This window comes from Centruroides sculpturatus, unplaced genomic scaffold (genome assembly GCF_000671375.1).
Source record: "Centruroides sculpturatus isolate CEXI.00-Female unplaced genomic scaffold, Cexi_2.0 scaffold129, whole genome shotgun sequence".
NCBI classification, from domain to species: Eukaryota; Metazoa; Arthropoda; class Arachnida; order Scorpiones; family Buthidae; genus Centruroides; species Centruroides sculpturatus.
Genome location: NW_019384478.1, coordinates 297458 through 314130, shown reverse-complemented (window position 1 = coordinate 314130; position 16673 = coordinate 297458). Strand labels below are relative to the sequence as shown.

The window sequence follows — 16673 nt, the reverse complement described above, 5'->3', positions numbered from 1 at the left end:
ACCTCTACTCCGAATCCAACCGCTCGCGTGACGTAAAGTCGCGATTTCCGACTCCTGCGAGACTAGGTGGTGTCACATCCTGACGTGGTGTCAAAGAGACACCGACCCTACGGTCACAAAATTTACAAGTTTCCTCAGAAGTTATTTAAAAATCTTTAAAATAGTAGCATAAATATAATTTGAATTTTTTTATTTGTCAATGATTTTTCATAAATTAATGTTAATAAATTTAATAATCAAAATCGATTAAATTAATAATTAACAATTTTTTTAATGAAATTATTTTACAGTAGACTCGCTATATAGTGACCCATGGAAAGTTATTACAGGGAGAAATCGTTATATCGAAGTTTGTTTTATCGGGAAGATGCAGATTACTTGTACAATTTTAATGTCTTCGTAATAAAATTACGTACTTCAAAACTTTTAATAAAAATCTGTTCTTTAAAATTAGGAGAAAGCTGTGGTTCAATATTTTACAATCTCTTTCGTGTTCTGTAAAACGTTTAAATTTCTTTCGGTTGCACCGAGATAGCTATTAATTAAAGATTTGAACCCTGTTTTTTCAAATGAGATTGATACATTCCTGGTCTCACTATTTTCCTCATCTATTCATATCATCAATAAGAGTGTAAAAAAAATATGATTTAATTGGAAAAAACGTTTTTTATTTAGGAAAATTTTTAAAAAACAAACAAAAAATTTCGAAAATTTGCTTTATAACAAGACAGGTTTTCTATACAATTTAACCTTAATCACAATACATAAACGATAGCAAAAAACAAAGACGACACAACCACTTTATAAAGCAAATTATCAAGATATACGTTTAGTGGAAATGATTTAGTTGTACATATGTAAACCTTTATTAAAAATTCAATGAATATAAATCAACACATGAAAATTTAAGGAAGGGAGAATTATAGAATATTTAAAGTTTTTGTAAATTTAAATAAAGCGAAGTGAAATCGTTCATCCTAAAAATCAAAAAATAAAAATTGATATCAGTAAAATTTAAAAAAAAAAGAAAAAAACGATTTTAAATAATACATTACCTTCAAAACCGAAATTAAAATCAACCAGAAGGTGAATAACTGTTGTGTTAATTAATTCTCCGCCTGTTGACTAAAAGTAGTCTTATCGCTTTAAATAATAGCTTGAATAATAAAGGAATCAACCATATAATACACAAAACAATGACGACAAGGCATAGATAACAAGTCATTTTTCTTTAATGTCATCTAAAAACAATTTTTAATTAATTACTTAAACTATTATAGTAATCTAGAAAAAATAAATATATACATATAAAATACTTTTACCAAGTCTCCCACAATACTATCACTAAAAATTATTGTTGCCATTTTTTTTATTTATTCTTTATAAATCGCTTCGAAAAACTTTTAATTAATTTACATAAATTTTGAATTCTCATTTTTATTTTATTCGGATATTTTACGATATTTTCGGATTCGGATTTATATCCGCCTATATATCATTTTATAAATTAACATTTTCAATTTTGAAATGTTTATTAAATGATAGAATGTGTCTAAAATATGCAAATTTTTTCTGTAATTTTTTAAAATTATTTTATTCTATAGTAAGTACAAAATGTGTTTAAAATATTTTGATATTTCGAGAAAAACATTAAACGATAATAACACCATAATAAAATATTATTTAATCAATAATTTGTCGGCCTGTTGGCCGAGAGATTAAGGTTACACCTACCTCTCTGAGAGACCCGGGATCGAATCTGGACAGGTTTTTCCCTAGAAATTTTTCGGGGAGTGGTCTATCCTGATATTTCGAGCCCGATCCCTCATCACCCGGCGCCCCTTTGTAGGTCTGACCGAACTTATAATGGGCTTGCAAAAATAAATGATCTGTTAGTACCCATGGAGCAGAAAGAGGTAAAGAAAATATATGATATAAAAAGAATTGATTGTTCACATTATTATTCGACCTTGTTTTTTGGTAATAATAAATAAGAAAAGTATTTTAAAAAACAGAGAATATACTTCAGAAATTATTAAGGATGGTTTGTACAGGATATGTCAGACCCATCCTTTACCGCCAGGTCGCCTCATTATAGTAAATATCATGTCCATGCACTGTGCTTATTTTAATATTTTCTATTTTTCTATTCCCAATGAATACTATGTTCTAATAGTATCAGCCAGAGCGTACAACAAGAGAAATCAAATTTGGATTTACGTTTACAGTCTAACGACTAATTTTTTATGATTAAAATTATTGAATGTATAGGTACGAGGTATTAGCAATAATCAACAACTTTTCACTTCCAAAATATAAAATAAATACTGTATGTCATAAAAATCAACAAATAAACAATTTTTATAATAGAATTAATATTTCTAATCAACATTTCTGAGAGTCATTTTATATTACCTTAACATGGTGAGTCAAACTTCAGCTTTAAACACCAAGGCTTTAAAGCGAATATAAATTAAATAAAAACGTGTTTTTTTCATTCGAAAATTTATATATATATATATATATTGAAACACTAGACTAAAAATCGCTAATCTAAATTAAAAGTCATAACTAAAAAATCTCGCTAACTCCCGTAAGAGCAAAGCAAACACTAATAAACTCTGATAATCATCTAATAATAACGAACAAGTATTTATTGTGACATAGTACAATGCCGGGCTGCAATTTTTACTTAATTTAAAATATATGATCTCAACCTCAGATTAGTAGTGGCTTGCCCCTGTAAATCATACTTTTCCTTTAACAATAGAGTCGTGCCTATCATCTATCTAGCACCATTCAGGGGAAAATGTTTGAACTAAAATAACACGACTTTCGAATTGCATCAGAAGAGCATAAATCGGGACTTCCCATCCTTAATCTTTCCATGTCTGGTTTCGTCTTTCATCTATCTAACTCTGTTCTCATGATTAAAGAATGACAGACAGACGGACGGAAGGTCAGATGGACGACAATGGGAATTTATAGGGCTACAATTTTTTCAAATTTGCAACCAAAAAATCAAACAGGAATATACATACAAAAGCGTCATATTAGCGAATCGTCTTTAAACGAGGAACATTTTTTAATATTTGTAGCTACAAATATCACTTCATTCATATTAATCTTAAAGTTCTTTTTAACAAACTTCAGTATAAAATATACATATACATACATATGTATGTCTTCACTACCAAAACACTTCAATTATTAATTAATTTTAGAGACAATTAATAATGTTTTACATTTTCTTTAATATGATTCTATTTATTTTGATTATTTCCTGTGCCATCTCTTATCGTATTATGTGATCAATTTCGTGATGGATTGGATTACATTGATGGAATAAGGTAAATGCAACACATGAGAACGAACTTTCAGAGGCGAACTTTCTCCGAGAGAAAGTTCGCCTCTGAAAGGACTTTCAATGGGAAAGCGATCCCTTTTTAGGTGTCTCATACATAAAGAAACCCAGAAAACTGCATATGGCCAGTTCTTTGGTTAGACACGAATCCTCCACCAAATACCAGGGTACAGCGCAGAGGTACCAGTACGTTGGAGTACTTGGATACGTGCCCCTTTCTCGTCTGAGTTAACCTTTTCCTAATCCTCAACTAGACCCTAAATTTCATTATCAACAAACAATAGAAAATTCATGACTTTGACATCATCATCATTAACCCTGGGCTCATTGCCCGTTGGTGTCTAACGCCTTTTCCACTATTTTCTTTCATTTCTCTTTATCCATTGCCGATTTTCTCAATTTCCGCACATTCGTTCCACACCACTTCTTCACATCATCAATCCATTCTCAATACATATAATATATATATATAATTAATACATATAATATCAATACAATATTCTGTATAGTCTGCTTCTTTTGTTGGATCCATCCATAATGCCATAGACTAAAGTCTTAATTTTTCTGTTTTCATTCATTCTTGTGATATATCCAAACAGTTGAAGTTTTCGTTGTATAATTTTTTGTAAGAGATTCTTTTTCATATATATATCCTATTATAAAATTCTTCTTTTGTGACTTTCTGCATCCATCCTATTTGTAAGATCTTTTTGTAACAGTGTCTTTCAAACGCTAATATTTTTCTTTCCATATCTTTTGTTATTGCCCATGTCTCACAGGCATACAGCACGCAGGAGAAGATGCAGGTGTTTAATACTTTTAATTTTGTCTGAAAACTAATTGCTTTACTTTTCCAGTTTGCTTCCTAAATATGTAAAGCTCTCTACATTTTCAATTTCTTTCCTATCTACTAGGATGTTTCTTGTCATGTTGTTATCATCAAATATCATTGTCTTAGTTTTTTCGCTATTGATAGTCAGTCCATATCTTTTTCCTTCATTAAGCAGATGTAATATTTTCTCTAGTTGTTCTTCACTTATGAAGATAATTATAGTTAGAGATTTATGAAGATAATTGGGGATATAGGATCTCCCTGTCTGGTGCCTCTTTTTATTTATTTATTTATTTATTTATTTATTTATTATTATTTTTGAACCAGTTTCCTAGCTCCCCACGCAATCTCACAGCTGCTTCTGTATTATCATTAATATAAGTTAGCAGGTTTATTAGTTTATAATCAACTCAATAAGGTTTTAGCACTGCCAAGGTGACTTTTTGGTCTATGCTGTCAAATGCCTTCGAAAGTCCACAAAGCGTTTTTTTGTTTTCTTCTTGCCTTTTCAACTAATAGCCGTAATGTTAGTATCTGTTGCGTTGTACTTCTGTATCCTGAAATCTGCCTGTTCATCTGCTAAGTGTTCTTCCATCAAACTACTTAGTCTCTCCTTTAAGATTAAGATCATTAGAATTTTTCCTATGTGGCTTGTTAGGGCAATTGTTCTATAATTTTTGCACTCTAACATGCTGCCTTTCTTATTAATCAATACTGATTTTGCCCATTCTTTAGGTATCTTTCCTTGTTTCCATACCTCATTGCACACTTGGTGTATCTCGTCAATTAAGCTTTCTCCTCCATGCTTAATCCTTTCTCCTGCGATTCTGTCATGTCCAGGACTCTAACTGTCTTTTAACCGTTTCACTGCCCTTCAACTTCCTCCCTCATAATATCATTTTCATTTTCAACATCGGATGGTGATATCTTCCTTAATTCATCTACTAGATTCTCTAATACATCTGTATCTAACGTTTCCTTGTATAGTTCAAAGCAATAACTTTTCCGCCTCTGTAGGACTTCCACCCTGTCCACTAAAACCTTTCCTTTCTCATTTTTGATTGCCATTTGCTTTGGTTTCGATTTCTGGTTGACATTTCTGATTATCTTATATACTTCTCTAGTCTTACATTCTCTATAATATTTTTCTATGTTTCTACACTGATTCTCTAGCCATTTCGCTTTATCCATCCTAACTGTATTTTTTCATTGCACTTTACCTTATACTGTTTTTCCAATTCTTCAGAAAATGTCTCTTCTAAGCCTAAAAGCTCTTTTCTCTTGGATAAGCTTTAGGGTCTCTTGTGTTATCCATTTCTTGTTGATTTTTTTCTTCTTCTGGTATGGTCTGTTCAATTGCTTCTCTTGTTTGATCACTTGATCTCCATGTCCATTTTCTACAGTTCTTTTACTGGAATTTGGTGTTGCATATTATTAAATCTTAATCTAGGGCAAATTCAAGCAGTCTTTTCCCTCGTTCATTCCTTGCTTCATACCCATAACTTGCGTACCCAACTTTTCCCAACCTTCATTATTATTTCCAATCTTAGCATTCCAGTCACCTCCAATGATGATCACATCTCTTCGTGGTGTTTTCTCATTATCATGCTTAGATCTTTATAGAAAGATATATATCTTTATATATAATAGAAAAAACAATCTCTTCTTCACTGCTATCTGAGGTAGGTGCCTATACCTTGATTACTGATATATTAAATGGCTTTGCTTCATTCCTTGCCATCATCAATCTTGTACTAACTGGATTGTATACTAACAATGCTGCTCGCGTTCTTTTACTAAGCAAAAATGCTTCATGCCTTGTATCATTTCTCGACCAGATGACTTCACCACCATTCAGTTCTCCCGATGCTGTACAACGCATCTCTGCTAAGATGTCGCATTGATACCTCTCCATTTCCTTCCGAAGAAGCTATAGTTTTCCATGTGAACATAACGTTCTGACATTCCAAGTTCCTACTGAAAGTACTCGTGTTGCTGGGTAAAGCTTTCTTTTCTTTCTTTAGGTAGCAATTTTTCGACCCAACCCCGATTGCTCAGTTGGTGTCGCGGACCTTGTTTATCCGGGCGACGTCCGAGCCAGCATCTTTTATCTTTTGCTTATATTGACATCAGATTTCATTCGTATTGTCGTTTTATAGTTAGTGCATCGACACTCATCTAACCAACCCTCCTCCTTTTTCCAGACTTGATACTAGAATGTTTTCTCTTGCGGAGTTGACTTTGACGTGATTATTATTTATTTGACATATTATTTCCTTGGATGAAAATAGAACAAAAATATCTCTATTTTGTTCCATTTCATATATACATTGGTGAAATCTATCACTATGTTCTTCGACCATTGTGCCAAAGTTTTTCAAGAAAGTGTTCCAAATAAAAATGTTGATTACCGGATGGCGATGGCCGGATGGAATCATCTCGTCATTTATAACAAATTTGTTTTTATTATTTATGCGAATATTTGCTTTTAAAATAATACTACTTAATAATAACAATTATTTTGAAATTATAAGCGTCGAACAAATTATACACTATATATTATTTGATCAAAAAACCAAGTTGATATTTAAAAATCCTTATTTTGTTTTTCTGGAAACGAAACACTATATTATACGGTATTTACTGTAAAATGTATTAATTCGATTTGAGATGATAATTATTTTTTAAAAATATATTTATATAACAAATATTTTCTTCGTAGAGGGCAGCACGATAAGAAATTCTTAAAAAGTTTAAATTCGTAAATCGAAGAGTGGTGGCGCTTCTCTGATAAAGGAAAATTCTGCTTCGAATAATACGTTTTTGGTAAGTTTGAACTTCTCGGGTTAAATCTTAACTAAACTTCGGTAAATTTAAAGCTAATATTGCGAATTTATTTTCCATTGTAGTTGCATTACATAATTATTTTGTTTTTATTCGATAATTTGTTAAAACATTTCCTAAATGACTCATCTTAAATGTAAACATTCGTCATCAGTTTAATAATACGTCATAATTTTAATACATTTTAAAAGTTTTTCCATCAGCTTTTCAGGTTTAAAAGAAAAGCAAATTTATATAAATTACATTCGTTTCAATTAAATTCATTTCAATATTATAATGCAATAAACAAAATGATAGAAATTTTGTTCGTAGTATTCACCTTAAATCTAAAAATTCAAAATTTTCATATATCTAATCCTCATATTGAAAGTAGATGATAAGCCACAGTAAATCATGATATGAAAGTGTAGTTAGCAAATGAACAGTTTAAAACGTTAATTGAATAGTTTTACAGTAGTAATACACAAGTATTCAAGTTGCCCAATGATTCTGGAATTGTAATAAATCTACTCTGATATGTTATGACTAAGATCCAGATTTGTTTCAAAATCCCATAAAATATGAATTCCCAAAATATGTAGGAAATGATCGTGATGTTTGTTTCAGAAAAGATGGTAGTTTTTTAATTTGTATAGGGTGTCTATAAAGTATATACCATTGTATACTACTCTGGAGACAAAACTCCTAGAGATAGATTGATAAAATTTTGTTGGTACATTTCTCAGCATGAGGGAACTGCACTTTTTTGAAAATAGATGAAATTTTTGTCCATAGAGGTCTGTAACTGTGTCACTTTTGCAGCAGCATCACTTAATGTGTTAAAGACATGCTGCAAAATTTTGTCATCTGTATACTACAGCTGAGAGGATGCTTGAGTATCATCATTTTTATGAAAGCTGTGCAAAACTCCACACTTTAGTCATTGTGAGAGTACTGTCTTACACATTTGGTGACAAAAGTGTGATTGATCATTATTTTCTAATGTACAGTCGATCCCCCTATAAGATCATTGATTTTTCCGTTTTATCTGAATTACATGTTGTACGAGTCACTTAGATTTTACAAATATGTGAGCCGTTCACAGCCCGGTACACGTATTTGTAAAATCTAAGTGACTCGTACAACATGTAATTCAGATAAAACGGAAAAATCAATGATCTTATAGGGGGATCGACTGTAATGGCTTGCTCATACATACATCTTATATCTTGTGACTTCTGGTTATGAAGCTCTTTCAAGAGTTTATACAGGTTCAGTTGCAGATTTATCAGAACTTAGAGATATTGAAAGGGAAGTGAGTCTCATTAGTCCTGATATATTGCTGTGATATGAGCTGTCACCATTGTTAATGTGACAGCTCATTTGCAATATATGACTGAATGATGGAAAGAAATCATATTGAAAAGTTTCTTCGATGTTGCTGTGACAGTGGTGCCATTATAGGTTCCCAGCAGGGAAAATTGTAACTAAATTTTATTGATCTATGTGAAATCCTTTGTTAGTAATCTCAATATTTATCTAATCAAACACAAACAGTACAATAGTTAAAATTGCAAGCAATTTTCTCTTCAATTAGGGGCTGTCACAAATGCCTTATAAGTGTGTCTATTACCAAATCCTTCTAAATTTTGTTATTTTTATAATCAAAATATTGATATTTTTAAACTATTTTTTTATGATGTCATCTTCAACATGTAATTGATAAAGTGCAATTATTATCAATGTTAAACCAGTGTAGAACTAGTATTTTAGCCATTAATTTAACTGGAACTAGATTAAGATCAATTCTGGTATCAATATTTAGAGCATAGATTATAGATTAAATATAATAGATTAAGTACTTATTAGGAAATCTAGCTCTATCTGAATATAACTTAGCTTTCTAATATATTTAATAATAATCTTTTGTTTATTGGGCTGCAATTTGAAAAAAATTGTAGATTACAAATTTCCACTTCTGTCCATCTGTCTTTCCTTAATCTCAAGAACAAAATTAGATAGATGAAATCCAAGATCAGATATGGAAACCTTAGATGCAGAAGATCCCAATTAACTATATACAAACTTTCAATACAAATTTGAAGTCATTATTTCAATTCAAAACTTTTCCCCTGAAAACAGTCAATAGATGACTGTCACAACTCTATTGTTAAAGGCAGGGCTGTGGAGTCATATAAAAATCTACCGACTCCGACTTTTCCTTACCATCCGACTCCGACTCCACAGCCCTGGTTAAAGGAAACGTATGATGTACAGGAGCAACTCTACTAATTTGAGGTGGAGAGCATATATTTTAAATTAAATTAAAAATGTGATTGTCACAATGCCGGGCTGAAATTTTTAATGTCACAATAAATAATTGCTTGTTATTAATAACATAGAAGTTTATTATTAGAAGTTAGTTTCATTATTAAAATTTAATAGAAAATAGCTGAAAATATAATTTAGTACAAACACACCTATTTGCAGATTTAAATGAGTTTTAAAATGATTTTAATTAGTACTTTATGTAATTAAAAATAGTGTCTTAATTTTTTTCCATTATTTGCATATTTATTCAAATAACTACATCATATGCTATGCTATCATCTGCAATACCATAACACATATACAATACTGAATCACCTAATACAAATCAACATCAATACCTATCACAAAATATGACATAACTTTATATTATTATTAACCATTCTTGAGAGGGTGCTTATGTTGGACCTTATTGAGAAAAAAGATTGTATATACAAAGAATCTATATTTATAAAATTTGTTTTTATAAGAAAATTTAACAGTAGGGTTTTATCTAAGCAAGTTCACACCAGCTTTTTGCTGGTATTAATCATGCTGAACTGTATAAATTAATCATTAGTTAAAATTGCTGGCAGTTTTCTCTTCAATTAGAGGCTGTCTGTAAATTACATCCACATTTTTCTTGAAATTTTTATGCCCCCCCATTGTCCCAGTTTGTCCAAGTTTCTGTAACTCCTCCCCTCTTTGGACATCCAACAGTTAAGTCCAAATATTTGTATCATAAATTCTTTTGGTAACTCCACAATTCATTATACTAACATTTTACAATACAATACAATATATATATACTTGTATTTGTAAAAATTGCAACACCATGAAAGAACTGTACAAATTGAACCAAACTTACAGGAAATGTAAAGTGAGGTAAGACATGCAAATGAGTAGAATTACAAAGCAATTGCACATGCATGGAACGAGAACCTGCTCCTTATCAGCCACTTGTTCCAGATGTATAAAGGACTGTAAAGATGCATTGAAATCCGTTTATCTTCCTCTGTCTGTGGTAAATGTTTCATTGGTGGTCAGTATGCCTCGTCAAAAGCAGAGGAAGCCATATCAACAACTAACAGAGTTCATACGAGGCCACGTCATCGGTATGCGAGAGGGTGGATTTTTGTATCGAGTAATCGCAGCCCACATGCAGTGTGCCACAATACCACAACAGTAATGTACATTTGGAAGAAATGGACAGAGGAGAACCAAATAAGGTGAAAACCTGGCAGTGGGGCAAGCAATAGCACAACAGCAAGGGACAACAGACACCTCATCCGCATGGCTGTGATGGACCATAGAGCATCCTCTTGTGTGTTAGCACAATGTTGGAGCATGGCTACAGGTGTTTTGTTGTCTAGCTCCATGGTTCATCGCCATCTGCTGCAGCATGAACTGTGTACAATGGTTCCTCTATGCAGGATTCCCCTCTCGCTGATTCACAGACTCCTTCGACTTCAGTGGGCTCAGCAACACAGCGCATGGCATGCCCAGTGGCAACAAGTTGTTTTTTTCTGACGAATCTTGCTACAATCTGCAGTACAATGATGGAAGAGTATGTGTCAGATGTTAGAGGGGAACATCTGCTCCCACAGTATGTTATCCAGCGTCATACCGCACAAACACCTGGCATCGTGGTGTGGGGAGCTATTGGGTATAATTGTCAATCCCATCTAGTGCACATTGCGGGCAATCTCAACAGTGATCGCTACATACAGGAAATTGTGGAGCCAGAGGTCCTCTTCCTTCTTCGACACATTCTGGGTGCTGTATTTCAGCAGGACTCATGCACATGTTTCTCAGACTGCACAAGCCTTCCTCAGTGCACAACAGGTTTCGCTTCTTCCATGGCCTGCTTATTCCCCAGATATGTCGCCCATTGAGCTTATCTGGGATTTCATTAGTCGGCAACTCGCTCGTACAGCTGGTGTGGCACACAATAAGACTGAACTTTGGTGTCAAGTCCCATCTGGAATGCCATTCCCCAGGATTACATTCAGAACCTGTATGATTCAATGCCATGATGTGTACAGGCTGTCATTGCTCAGCGTGGCGGATACACAACATACTGATTTTCGACGTTCTTTGTTTTTTTTTTTTTTTTTTTTTTTTTTTTTTTTTTTTTTTTTTTTTTTTTTTTTTTTTTTTTTTTTTTTTTTTTTTTTTTTTTTTTTTTTTTTTTTTTTTTTTTTTTTTTTTTTTTTTTTTTTTTTTTTTTTTTTTTTTTTTTTTTTTTTTTTTTTTTTTTTTTTTTTTTTTTTTTTTTTTTTTTTTTTTTTTTTTTTTTTTTTTTTTTTTTTTTTTTTTTTTTTTTTTTTTTTTTTTTTTTTTTTTTTTTTTTTTTTTTTTTTTTTTTTTTTTTTTTTTTTTTTTTTTTTTTTTTTTTTTTTTTTTTTTTTTTTTTTTTTTTTTTTTTTTTTTTTTTTTTTTTTTTTTTTTTTTTTTTTTTTTTTTTTTTTTTTTTTTTTTTTTTTTTTTTTTTTTTTTTTTTTTTTTTTTTTTTTTTTTTTTTTTTTTTTTTTTTTTTTTTTTTTTTTTTTTTTTTTTTTTTTTTTTTTTTTTTTTTTTTTTTTTTTTTTTTTTTTTTTGTCTTGGAAATTTGATCGTTTATTTGTACCACTATCAGTAATATGTGGAATAAATTTCATTAATTTCTGACAATTCCTTCATGGTGTTGCAATTTTCACAAACATGAGTGTGTGTGTGTGTGTGTGTGTTTGTATGTATGTATATATATGTATTGTATTGTAAAATGTTAGTATAATGAATTGTGGAGTTATTAAAAGAATTTGTGATACAAATATTCCTAATTCTGTTGTTTGTTACCTGGTAGATATCAATATATTTCCAAAAATTTCATGTAAAAAAATACTGGATATACATTAAAATGGAAGATTGGTTCCAGATCATAAAAACTAGTAAAAATAATATAATTACTACTATAATAGGATGTGTTTTAAAAGAATTATTAAATTTTAGTTAATCAAAGGAAGGACAATTGTAACTTGTTAGCAAAATTTAATAAATTTATATTTGTACAAATTTTATTTTTTATCTTTTCAATTAAAATGAAACATCTCTGGCTTTTAGTACCAAATGACATACAAAAATTGTTTTCTTATTGAAATATCAAAATCAGAAGAAATATAATCAAACTGTGATCTACTTATATCATTGTTTTTCCGTATAGCACTGAAGAGGGGTTGTAAATATAAACCAACCTGAAATGCATTTGTAATCCAATTTCGTAATATAAAGATGTTTCTAACCACAACACTGTGAGGCAGTCTACTGAAGAAGTTTTGGATTAGAGAGACATTTCATATACAAGAACCAATAGACAGCAACCATACTATAGTATGTAATAAGTTGTTTCTGTTAATAAAAAGAAAAACTGAAACAATCTAGAAGTTTTTTTCTTCCATACAAGTATAATAAGTCCTGATAACGAAAAAGGCTCAAGTAGACAAAGAACATTCTAAAAACAAATTTTTTAATGTAGATTGTACTATTATTATATTGATAGTTTTTCATATTAACCAAAAAAAAATTTTTTATTTTACAGAAAATTCATAATGGTTTGTATTCCATGTATACTTGCTCCCATTGGCTTATGGATATGGTTCAGATTTCTCTATCCCCTCATCTCAAAGTTTTTAAACTTCAGAAAGCCATCTCCAATTGATAGTTCTAATATTTCAAATGACAAAATTATTACTGAAGAACAAATTGGAGAATCTGTGGGAAATAATGAAAAAACAAGTAACTATCCAGATTCTGTATCAGACAAAGAAAAAGAAGTGAGTGTTTTGTTTATTTTGATTGATTAAGCCTAGATTTTTATGCATTTTAAATATTTTATATATTATCTATTTAATAAATTTTAAAGGTGATGGTTTATCATATGTTTGTGTGTATTAAAATTTTGAACTTGGTTTTAACAAATAGATTTAACCATACTTTGAAATTTTATCTTACATGCATATAAATTATGTAATTTCTTACAAATATCTAATATGTTAGTAATAATTCTTGTAAACTGGTATTTTGATTTAAATGATAACAGTTCTAATCTCTTCCAGCAGAAATAAGTTACAGTAGAACCTCCATTATCCAGATTTTCGATTATCCGGATTGTTCAAAATAAACAAAAATTTTATGAATTTGCTGATTTGCACTTGGCGAATTACGACACTGTTTATGTACGTGATGGAATGCATAACTTTTTTTGTTTCAACAACGTNTGCAAGAATTAGGTCCCCCGTTTCCAGACTAATTAGAGAATTTTTACGTTTAGTCAAACGAACAAATTTCAACGTTTCTGGAACGTTTTCAATCGTTCTATAATCGAACCAATTCGAATTTTATGTTCGAATTTAATTCGAACAAATTCGAAAAAATCAAACAAAACATTCGAAATAGAAAGCCACTTTCAACTACTTTTAGCCTCATATCTCCTGCACCCTTATAGCTATCGAGACGCAACCACCCCTATGCACGAATGGAGACTTGGGGCTACTACCACATACAAACACCATTCACGTGCAAAGTGGAGAAAAAGTGAAATATAGGGACGGACATGTCCATTTTTATATATATATATTATTCATGCTGTGTTTGTATATTATTATCTTTTCAATGGTTCATTTTCCAGTGCTTTGGTTCTGGTTTTAGGAGTTTTGTGTGAAAGTGGGAATATTTTCTGAAACTGTTGCCATGATTGCTAATGATGTTCTTTCAGCTGAGGAAGGAGGATGGACATGTAACCAATGTATTCGCTAATACAGCTTTCATGTCCCAGAGTAAATGGTATTTCATAAAAATCAGTAGGACTGTTATAATTAAGGTCTTTCTCATTTTTTGATAGTCTATAAACAGTACAATTATGCTTATATAGCAATTACTTGGTTTCACTGTCTTTAAAGCATGATGTCTAGGTCTATGAAGTGTGCCTTAGTGTTGTTGTTCTGGTTTACATGATCAACAGTAATTTTTATGTAAATGTAAGTTTGTTTTTTGATTGTTGTTATTTCAAGCTTTGCTTTTTTTTAGTATTAATTTAATTTGTTGAACTTAATACATTTTGAATTTATATGCTGAAAGCCTAACCATGTGGATTTAGGTCTAATGGAATTTTGTTTTTGTGGATAACAAATACGTTATCCACAGTTTCTCTGAGCTTCATTCAAAGGTGAATGAGTAACTAAAGGATATGATTTGTAACTGGCATGTTTCAAAAAAGAACCAAATGCTCATTTTCTACCAAATTAGATTTATAGAAGAGAGACCAACCATTCCTGTAATCCATTAATACTAATCTTCATGTTACTATATTTGTTGCTGAACAGTGTGTAGAAAGAAAAGAACCAACATGGATTTTGGACAATGGATGATCTGTGAAAAGATGGTCACAACTTGAGAACTTATATAACCGTTATAAAACTTGACTTCTCCTGTTTTGCATGAATTAGCTCCAGTTTTACTTAAATATGCAAAATGCTTGACAAAGTAGCATTTCAGTGTGATGACATACAGTTGGGAATTATGAAGATCATCACCAAATATCTTAATCTTCCAGCTAATCTTCTAAGTATGAGGAAATATTTTTAAAGAATGGCAACCAGAAGTCATTATTAAATGCAATACTACAAAAACTAGTTACAAATGGGGTGTGTCTGTGTCGTGTAAAGAATGCTGATATATTTTGTAAAGCTATTCTATTCTACACAATATTTTCATTAATGACTACAGGTAACCTCCATATAACACGGGAGTTACGTTCCAAAAAATTGCCATGTTATGCGAATCCATGTTATACGAAACAAAGAACTAGTGCGAAAAGGGGGGTTAGGTTCCAAAAATTAAAAAAAAACATGCTGTTAATCCTTATTTAAATCGGATTTATTATTCATTTTTTTCATAGGTAAAATACTTATTATGTAAGTAAATATTTTACCAGAGGATTATTCATCCTGTATGATGATCTCAGCATGAGCATCATCAACTGGTAACAGTTTTTGGGTGCGTTCGTTAATAGCGGTCACTCTACAATGGGAGTGCGCTGCTGTTTGTAGGCATTTAGGAACGATGGTGAAAGAAAGATGGCAGTGCCTTCACTATTAATAGTATCGTGATGGAAGAATCTATAATTCTAAAATGAGCTTTTAGAGGCAAAAGAAGGGTCCCGATTGTAAAATTTAACCATTAAATGGATTATTCTTGAAAGAGCATTCGAAGTAGCCATGAAAACAATTAGAATGCTCGTATGGAGTTACGCAGAAGTATAAAAGAATGCACCCTTTATTACATTTCATGTTGTATGAGGGTTTTACCCTATTCCTGAACCATGTTAGAGGGAACCCATGCTATAAAACCACCGTGTTATATGGGGGATGTTCCCAATTCTCAAATCGTGTNAGGTACAGACCTACTAATGTACTTAGGACAATTAGGGAAGTTTGATGGATATGCATCCGACGTTAATGCCCAGTGATCTCGTGAATTTCTACTTTCTCTCCATTTATAACATGGGAGAAGGTTTTTAAAACAAATCTACTAGCAAAATGTACGTCACAAACGTAACATTTATTTGTTAGCATCTTGTCGTCTCGTGGAATGAATCGCATCCACTCCTCAATCTTATAGCTAGGAGCACGGAAGAAATGTCTCTTCTCGTTCGATGACTTATATCCTGCCTTGCATCCTGGCACAAAGCACGGCATTTTTATGTAGCTAAAAAAACAATTATTATAGATCAAAATCACTGACTTCAGTATATACCTAACAAGACCAATTCTCTTCTTCTAACAGTGGCGCCGATTAGCGGCAAATATTGTCTCTAGCTAAGTTTGAACTATTAGTCGAAAGACCAGTCAATCTACCGACTCTGGCTGCATGCTAGATACTAGAAAATGATTGGAAAAAATTTTTTTATGAAACCAATAGTTGAACCATAACATTCATAAGAAAGATAAGTAATCAATATAACTAAAAATTATTTTTATACTGTATATAGCACAAGAAAATACAGTGGTACCTCAGGATACGAACGCTCCAGCATACGACACGAAATTCAAACATATTTTTGCTCCACGATACGAACAAAAACTCACCATACGACGTTACATTAGTTCGCAGCGACATTTTTTATTCACTTCTGTTCATTGGTCTCAGTCCGCGTGTTACCTTTGTCGTGGAAGGATCTCGCTCGATAAAGGAAATCTTGAGGTATTATCAGAAAGTGGCTGATTTTATTGAAAAGAAACATCCCGAAAAGGTTCACATTGGCCATATTGCTGCTCGGAGTAATGACATTTGCCTAAGTCATTTTAAAAA

At 31.3% G+C, this 16673-nt stretch overlaps 1 long non-coding RNA gene across 1 annotated transcript; it reads right to left on the bottom strand.

The window, feature by feature from the left end:
- Window positions 1–300: 300 nt before the first annotated feature.
- On the bottom strand, window positions 301–1438 carry LOC111621371. The gene is made up of 3 exons (XR_002756063.1): window positions 1323–1438; window positions 1056–1241; window positions 301–977 (listed from the first exon to the last, which is right to left on the bottom strand). It is a non-coding gene; the product is annotated as an uncharacterized LOC111621371 (long non-coding RNA).
- Between the last annotated feature and the right edge of the window lie 15235 nt (window positions 1439–16673).